This window comes from Nymphalis io, chromosome 6, assembly GCF_905147045.1.
Source record: "Nymphalis io chromosome 6, ilAglIoxx1.1, whole genome shotgun sequence".
Classification (NCBI taxonomy): Eukaryota; Metazoa; Arthropoda; class Insecta; order Lepidoptera; family Nymphalidae; genus Nymphalis; species Nymphalis io.
In genome coordinates this window covers 5,213,377-5,223,396 of record NC_065893.1, presented here as the reverse complement: position 1 = coordinate 5,223,396, position 10,020 = coordinate 5,213,377, and the positions used below count along the sequence as shown (strand labels likewise).

Below are 10,020 nucleotides of genomic sequence, written 5' to 3'. Positions count from 1 at the left end.
AAAAAAATATTTTAATTCAAAAAATGTATAATAAATATTAAAAAGTAAAAGTAAACAACCTTATTTTGCTTTAATTAAATTTTGAAAATTATTTATTTCCCAAAGCAGGGAATACAGTTACTATGGCAACATTATACGACATACTGACAAACTATCTCTGTCTCAATCGAGGTATCACGACCCCTTGGTTTATTTGTTTCTCTGTCTAATCGTCATTGCGTCTATTAGTTTCTCTGTCTACGTAAGAAAGCCACCCACGCCCACCAGACGGCGCTACTACAGCTCGACAAATAAAAAAAAATCTACGCTAACCAACACTAGATGGAGCTTTTCACTAATTTTGTTTTCGCTGTGTTATAATTCTAAACGCAATATTATTTAATACTTTTTACTGTTAATTTTGTTTGGTAAAATTACAAATGATTTACAAAACAAAATATGAAAAAATAAAGATCAGTGTATTGGCAAAACAATATATATATATATTAAGGTTTTTATTTGTGTGTTAGCCTTTGGTTAAGTTTATTTGTATATCATCATCAACCCTTCGTCGTCCACTTTGCTTATATCGTCACTCCACCTAGCCGCAATAAGCTCCAAATCTTCTCCTCAAAAGGGAGAAGAGGCTTTAGCCCAGCAGTAAGACATTAACAGGCTGTTACTGATATAAAACAAAATATGAAAAAAATAAAGATCAGTGTATTGGCAAAACAATATATATATATATATATATATATATATTAAGGTTTTTATTTGTGTGTTAGCCTTTGTTAAGTTTATTTGTATATCATCATCAACCCTTCGTCGTCCACCTAGCCGCAATAAGCTCCAAATCTTCTCCTCAAAAGGGAGAGGAGGCTTTAGCCCAGCAGTAAGACATTAACAGGCTGTTACTGATACATACAGTAACAGCCTGTTAATGTTAACCGGAGGGCGTCCTACGCTACATTTGTCAAGGCGTGGCTCCACTCAAGAACACGTCTACTCCAACGGTTGTGCGACATGTGTTCAGCCACTTCAGTTTGTATATATTTATATCATTTACTATAATGTGTTTAGTCTGGTTTATGTATATTTATATATGTTTGCATGTATGTGCATAATATGATATAATTAATTTCATGCTGTTATTAATTTCTGTGCAATAATATTGTAATATGTTTGTATTGCATTCAATAAAGATTATACTTATACTAATTCTCTCTCCCATTAAAATAATTATTATTATTCTACTATCTACCACCAAATACATACCAAGAAGCCTACTAAAATGGGCTGTAATTTTACAAGCTTCATGTAGTAATAGTACATTGTGTGATATGTGTTACAACTTCCAATGTTTTAAGTTACATTATGTTAAGTTTAAGAAATTTTTAAATAAAACACAAAGCATATATTATTTTTTATATTTTGTAATATTTATAGGCTTGCATCTTAATTTTATCCATTTCATTGTATCGACTGATTTTGCCTTTCAATATTTTGTTCACATCTCCACATCAAGTTAGTTATACATGAGACAATAAAATTTTCTAAAGAAGAGTGCACTTCACATGATAAATTAAAATTGGAATATATATCAATATTCAATAAAATATTATCAAACAATTGCAGAGACACCGGAGATTCCTGTATGCACTTTACATTTACATATATTAAACAAAGCTTTCATAAAGTCTACGAATTTTGCAGATGGATGTGTCAGTGATCTTTTTGAATAATCATGCTCATATATATATATATGACAAATCACATCTTTCATCTCCTATAAAGCTTTTGATATATACAGGACAGTTTTTAAAGACCTAAGCCCTAGACATTTTCAATACCCAGTCTGCCACATATTTTTTGTTTCATTATGAATTAAACAATTACTTTCTTGGCTAGACTCGTTAGGTGCCTCCAGTTCTTGAAAGTAAAAATATAGCAAAAAATATTTCAATTATTTTAAGAAACCATTGTGTTGAATAAAACTCGTAACACTAGGTATTTCTGTAGGAAAAAGTACTGATGCTGGAGAAGAATAGCCATGTATAGTAGAGGTGGGTGCTGATCGAAGTGACATTGCTTGTTCTAGCAGATGATCAGGCGATGCTGTAAATAATAACATTATGTTACTTAGATCCTTACAAGCAACACTCATTTGGGGCAACAAATCTGGTATATTTATTTTTTCATATGAACACTATTTGTACAAAGATAAAAATTTAATATCTTAGAAAAAAAAGGCTCGGTATTGTGTTTCACACGTAGTTAACACTAATTTCATCAAGAACATCTTACTCTAGCTTACATGGATTTATATCAGGCTGAAGCTGTTTTTATGCATAAATGGTAATACGAGAATAATTTATACATGAATTACTTACTTCCTTAAAGTATTAAGATTTATAACTTACATATATTTAATGTGGGAACTGCATTTCTTATTAACAGGTGACTTGGTAATTGTTAATAATTTTCAAAGTATCTGTAGCAAAATCGGATGTTATTGTAAATATATTCATCGCTCGTTTTAATAATACTTTCCAGATAGATACATGATAGATTCTTTCCTGATGAGGATAAACCCACTTTGGAAATCTGTACAATGGTCCTGAAATATAAACAAGTTAATGGAATATATACTTAGATAATAATTCAGTAGAACCAATAAGTAATCGTTGGTTAGAAAGAGTTTCTCTACTTTTAAATTTATGAACAAGTACCAATATTAGAAATATTCAAGAACTTACTAAAATATTATATTATGGCCTTTGCAATATAAAAAGTATGTATTTATATATATATATATATATATATATATATATATATATATGGTAAGATTATATATTATGGTAAGATTATTATGGTAAGATTATATATATATATATATATATATATATATATATATATATATATATATAATCTTACCATGCACCCAAAATAACATTTCAATTCAGATTTTTTGGTTATTTTTTCCTTTACGCTTAAAATCGAAGTCCAAATCAAAGCCAGGTACGTCGTAGAAACGGGACAAAAACCAATTAACGTAGCAAGTTTATAATCGTGGAAGCAAGTCGTAGAGTCCATAAACAGTCGATAACTCGATATTTTAATAGAAACCACAAAGCTTTCCACTGCTTCTATACAAGACAGGATTTGATTCTCGTTAATAAGCACGGTATGAAATATTTTGAATTGCCAAATACTTTTCGTTAGAAGCAGATAGTGTTGCCGCTTAAAATGTTATTTAGCAACAATAAAATATTTAAAATTACAAAAACTTTTGAAAAATATTCTAATATGGTAAAAATATATATGAATAACATATAATATTAAACTTTAATAAATAAATTTTTTGTATATAAAGCGATAGAAGAGCCATCTAGTCACATCTATGAAGAATCAGCAATTTTTTTGTTTATCCACGGATAATAGATGGCGATAGTTTCGTTAGATTTTTTCGTTTTGAATTTTATATAGGAGTGACATCCCCATGGATAAAATAGTAAATCGGCAACGTAACATTTTTCATAATCGATTCGATTATTGACACCTTAATATTGTGTATTGATTTTTCTGTTGAATAACAAAAAACTTTTTGTTATTATTTATCATGTAATTGCTGCCAGCGTCAGCTAAAAAAATGTCCCGATTTTTGTAAAAATTTCGACTCGTCGACAATGTAAACAAATAAATACGGAGTCCAATAATAACCTAAAGTGCTTCGTTATACATAATTATGTTATTTTAATTTATTCGTTCTCCTATTTAAAATTTTTCATCAATTTATAATATTATTAGATTCCGAGTCAAGAGGTTAACATAGAAATATATGTGTCGACCATTCTTTATTAATAAATTAATTGAGTGTTTTAGATTTCAACGTCTGAGGAGAATGCTAATCCAGTACCATATAATGATGCTGAAGTACTATTGATAACGGAAACAAAAACAAACAATGCAACGGTTTTTGGGTGTAGTGGGAAAACAAAAAAATATTTTAATTAAATCCTGAAAATTATTTATCTCCCAAAACAGGGAATGCAGTTACTATGGCAGCATTATACGCACACATTGACAAACTATCTCTGTCTCAATCGCGGTTTCACTGCCCCTTGGCCTATTTGTTTCTCTGTCTACGCGTCCACCATTCCACCTCCAATAGAATGTACGTAATCGAACGAATAAGTCAAAAGATACTAAGATTTGTAGCCAGAAACAATATGATTCCACCATTTACAGGAAACAAGATACTCGATTTATTAAAGTACTTTTATGATTACTAGATAGTGACCCCTGAAAATCGGTCAATTGTATTGATAAGGACTATAAAAATTATATTATCAAATTGGGAAAGAGGTGTGCCTTTTCACATTATAAGATAGCTAGAACAGATTACAATTAATTACTTAGTTGGTGGTACCGCTTCGTGAAAGCCCGTCTGGTTAGGTACTCATGCTCATCAGTTATTCTACCGCTAAATCGCAATACAATTGTTGCGTTCCGGTTTGAAGGATGTGTGACCAAATACAGGCACAAGGGACATGCGATGGTGTTCACTAAACATCAGGTGGCCCATTTGTCCGTGCGCCTACCTATAACATAAAAAGAAGTTAGGTTATGTCTCGTCATCCGTCGAAAATTCTATGATAGAACTAAAAAGATGCAAACAAACTATAGTGATTACCTATGTATAAACTCATAGTTTTCGATTTATTTATTTGCGGCGAATACTGCCACCAAGTGGCAGAACGTAACTACATTTATTATTTACATATATTATATTTTTTTATATGCATTATATGGAGATCGGGTATAATAATTGAATTAAATAGAGGCCTTACAAATTGTAATCATTCTTAATACTGTATACATTCTACCAAACCTTCAATCAATCCTTAACTATTATTAAATGTAGATTTTCAATTGAAATAAATTAATATACTTTTACAAATAGTATAATATAGTCGCAGACAGTACCGTGTCGACGGAGACCGCTCAATCAACTAAATGTTGCAGTTTGGTTAGGCAGCTCACACTGCGTAATTAACGCCTTACACATGGTCGCCAGAACTTACTCTGATTAGGCTAAATAATCTTTGCCTTAAAAAATTGCCTGAGTTCATCATTCACCTTTAGATCTATAAAGTTTGGAGTGGCAATGTGCATTTTTAAAGGGTCAGCATAACGTATATCTTTCAATGAAAAATCTCCAAATCTTTGTAAATTTTGGAGAATAATTCTAACATGCTCGGGATCGGCACCTTTAACTGATGTATTAATGAACCCTTAATTCAAAAGACAAGGAGTATTGTTTGTGCCCCTTGTAGGCCGTTTCAAACCGTTCAGTTCAGTTTCAGTCTGACCGACTTGCAACTGAGTCACTTCACGCAAAACCGGTATATAAACTCAATTAAATAATTACTTTTCTTCCTTCACATGCGACCAACTCTGTAACAGGATATCTGAATTACAGACATAACTTCTCATCACTTCGTAAATTTTCTTTGAATGATTATAATTACAGTAAAATAAATATTCAAAGAAATATTAACTTACATTTATATATTATTCACTTTCTAGGATGAACAGAAAAACTCCATCAAAAATCATCCCTATAAAGTGATTTACTAAGTCGCTTTACTATTAAATTTGAAGTATATGTTATTGAGAAAAACTTTGAACAATTGAAAATTTAATAATCATTTTATCAGTGGCTGCACTGAAAATGTTATTAAACAAATGATCACCGATTCGGAATGAACTATTATAATAAAAATAATGTCATGTAATGAGTGTGGTTTAAAAAAGTAATGTACGGTTTTTAAAGGATAATATGATATAAATTATTGAATTTATAATAAGATTCTAATATTTGCGCTGTCGGTTATACTTTAAATAGATTTGTGTTATGTTTTTATACAAAAGTCTTTAAATTAGTCTTTAATTTTTAATATTTTATCATGTAAAGAATTATTTTTATGGGACGAGAATTATCGTTATATTTATTTACTTTTGCGTCTAAATGACGTTACAGATTTTTTAATTTTAGTGCCATACCCTCCTGAGACCGAACAATCAGAATGGTATGCGAAGACTCATCAGATATAACTTATCACGAAAGACATCACACTGATACTTATATATAATGTACATTTGTAGCAAAAACTTTCATAAAAAATATTTATATTTTGCAAAATATTCTTCAAGCAAATATTGTTTGTAATTCTGATATTTTCAAAAAGATATTGTTTTAGTTTATATTTTATTTTGAACAAGTAGGCTAACATAACATTTTTCGCTCAATGTGAAATAAATGGAAACACACTTTGTCCCGTCCATTATTAACTAGTAACTAGAATTTCACTTAGCACTTTAATAAATTTCTTGAAAACTAAGATGAGCATGAACAAGGCGATATTAAAAGAACCCAAAATTTTCAAGGAATTATACGAAAATATTTACTGGCTAGTTTTCTCGGTCTGTGTCCACTATATTGCATATAAATTGCAACTTTTGAAAATGTAAATATTAAGAGATTGATAATTTTTGCAATGAGAAGACTGATTGTTTCACGGATGAAAAGAGGTTAGAATTAGGTTCTATAATTAAATAAATTTAAGTTTTAACATGTACATATAAAATTGTTTTTGAATAAAAATTTGAATGTGATTTCAAAAGTTGTTCGCAGACAATCGCCAAAATGTCGATAAGAGGAAGCATGATCTAGTTAGTAAACTATTATTATTAATAATAATAAATGAATTTATTGTTGATTAGATAGGTATGCTAAAACACCAAACTGTGTACTAATACCATTGTATTTTGACTGGAAAATGTAAAAAAGGGTTTGTTTTTCCTGTCGTGCTAGAGTTTATTAGCAAATTGAATACCCAAATATGTACATCAAGGCAATCGATAATTTTAAATTATCAGAAGTGTGGAGTTTTAAAATATATATTACAATGATATTTTTCAATTCTATCAAATTTCTAAAACCATTGGTAATTTAAAAACACTCGCAATCACAACGTTTCCGATTACTTCCGTACTTTCCGTAATGACTTCATACCAAATTCGAGTATTTGCATGAATATAACTGCTGTTTGAAATATACTAATATGTTCAGCAAAATTGCTTATATAAAGTTATGCTTCCGTTGTATAATATAAATTACAATGAATAGATTGAAAAATGTAATGTTTGCTTTGAAAAATGGATGTAAAAGCTTGTTGCTTTATGTTATGTTTGTATTGTAATATAAAAGCTTATCCGGATATATTGATTTTAAAAATATACAATGACACCATTAATATGTCATAGTTTTGTACTCTAACGAACTAATTGAATATACTTTCGTTAACAATGATAAAAAAAAATATAAATGATCACAAATTTATTTTTTTCAGTGTAAACAATTTCTTAAGTTTTATCCATTTCTTTTCATTTTTAATATCTCATTACAGCTATTCAAAGTAGCTCATTATACTTTGAAAATTTTACTTAGAATATTTAGACTGTAAATATATTTGTTTCATACAATGATAATGTTTCTCCTCAAAATTAATTATTCATGTTATTTATCCAATGTGTACAGATAAATATAAATAAATTACATTTATGATTGATTACCTTAATTTTTTTAAATATTATACATATATCAAAAATTTTAATTGCCTTTCATTAATAGCACCTATACTATATACTAATATCGTAGACAGAGAAACAAACAGACCAAGGGGGCGTGAAACCGCGATTGAGACAGAGATAGTTTGTCAATTTGTGCGTGCGTATAATGCTGCCATAGTATAACTGATTCCCTTATATAGCTTATTAAATTTTACATTTTAATATTTTTTTTTTTTTTTTTAATTAAAATCTTTTTTGTTATCCAACTACATCCAAAAGCCGTTGCATTGTTCGTTTTTGTTTCCTTTATCAATAGTACTTCAGCATCTTTATATGGCTACTTGAGTAGCGAAACAAACACCAAAACTGGTTACGCGATAAGGGACAAAAGATTTGATAATTCTGTCTCTGTCTAAGCCATTTGTAACGTAATTTTCGTTCACTTTCTTGAGTAAGTGAGAAGGAAATCATCAATGCGTCTAATTATTTCTCTGTCTACGGGTGGATGTCAGAACTGTGTGGTCATGCTCTGCTGTTATTTTGCCCATATTTTTTTTAACTATTTACTAAATCACACCCCAACACAAATTCATTGCATTTCAACCAACCGCCAACAAAAGAAAGTTTTTTGTTATTAAACAGAAAAATCAATACACAATATTAAGGTGTCAGTAATCGAATCGATTATGAAAATGTTACGTTTGCTGACTCATTATTATATCCACTCCTATATAAAATTCAAAATGAAGAAATCAAACGAAACTATCGCCATCTATTATCCGTGGATAAACAAAAAAATTGTTGATTGTTCATAGATGTGACTAGATGGCTCTTCTATCGCTTCATATACAATAAAAATGCAACGGTTTTTGGGTGTAGTTGGAAAACAAAAAAAAATATTTTAATTCAAAAAATGTATAATAAATATTAAAAAGTAAAAGTAAACAACCTTATTTTGCTTTAATTAAATTTTGAAAATTATTTATTTCCCAAAGCAGGGAATACAGTTACTATGGCAACATTATACGACATACTGACAAACTATCTCTGTCTCAATCGAGGTATCACGACCCCTTGGTTTATTTGTTTCTCTGTCTAATCGTCATTGCGTCTATTAGTTTCTCTGTCTACGTAAGAAAGCCACCCACGCCCACCAGACGGCGCTACTACAGCTCGACAAATAAAAAAAAATCTACGCTAACCAACACTACATGGAGCTTTTCACTAATTTTGTTTTCGCTGTGTTATAATTCTAAACGCAATATTATTTAATACTTTTTACTGTTAATTTTGTTTGGTAAAATTACAAATGATTTACAAAACAAAATATGAAAAAATAAAGATCAGTGTATTGGCAAAACAATATATATATATATTAAGGTTTTTATTTGTGTGTTAGCCTTTGGTTAAGTTTATTTGTATATCATCATCAACCCTTCGTCGTCCACTTTGCTTATATCGTCACTCCACCTAGCCGCAATAAGCTCCAAATCTTCTCCTCAAAAGGGAGAAGAGGCTTTAGCCCAGCAGTAAGACATTAACAGGCTGTTACTGATATAAAACAAAATATGAAAAAAATAAAGATCAGTGTATTGGCAAAACAATATATATATATATATATATATATATATAGGTTTTTATTTGTGTGTTAGCCTTTGTTAAGTTTGTTTGTATATCATCATCAACCCTTCGTCGTCCACCTAGCCGCAATAAGCTCCAAATCTTCTCCTCAAAAGGGAGAGGAGGCTTTAGCCCAGCAGTAAGACATTAACAGGCTGTTACTGATACATACAGTAACAGCCTGTTAATGTTAACCGGAGGGCGTCCTACGCTACATTTGTCAAGGCGTGGCTCCACTCAAGAACACGTCTACTCCAACGGTTGTGCGACATGTGTTCAGCCACTTCAGTTTGTATATATTTATATCATTTACTATAATGTGTTTAGTCTGGTTTATGTATATTTATATATGTTTGCATGTATGTGCATAATATGATATAATTAATTTCATGCTGTTATTAATTTCTGTGCAATAATATTGTAATATGTTTGTATTGCATTCAATAAAGATTATACTTATACTAATTCTCTCTCCCATTAAAATAATTATTATTATTCTACTATCTACCACCAAATACATACCAAGAAGCCTACTAAAATGGGCTGTAATTTTACAAGCTTCATGTAGTAATAGTACATTGTGTGATATGTGTTACAACTTCCAATGTTTTAAGTTACATTATGTTAAGTTTAAGAAATTTTTAAATAAAACACAAAGCATATATTATTTTTTATATTTTGTAATATTTATAGGCTTGCATCTTAATTTTATCCATTTCATTGTATCGACTGATTTTGCCTTTCAATATTTTGTTCACATCTCCACATCAAGTTAGTTATACATGA

At 29.7% G+C, this 10,020-nt stretch overlaps 1 long non-coding RNA gene across 1 annotated transcript; it reads right to left on the bottom strand.

Annotated features, from left to right (window-relative positions):
- Nucleotides 1-1,432: 1,432 nt before the first annotated feature.
- On the bottom strand, nt 1,433-3,156 carry LOC126769082 (uncharacterized). Its single transcript, XR_007669326.1, has 3 exons — nt 2,914-3,156; nt 2,400-2,596; nt 1,433-2,094 (listed from the first exon to the last, which is right to left on the bottom strand). It is a non-coding gene; the product is annotated as an uncharacterized LOC126769082 (long non-coding RNA).
- Nucleotides 3,157-10,020: the final 6,864 nt, after the last annotated feature.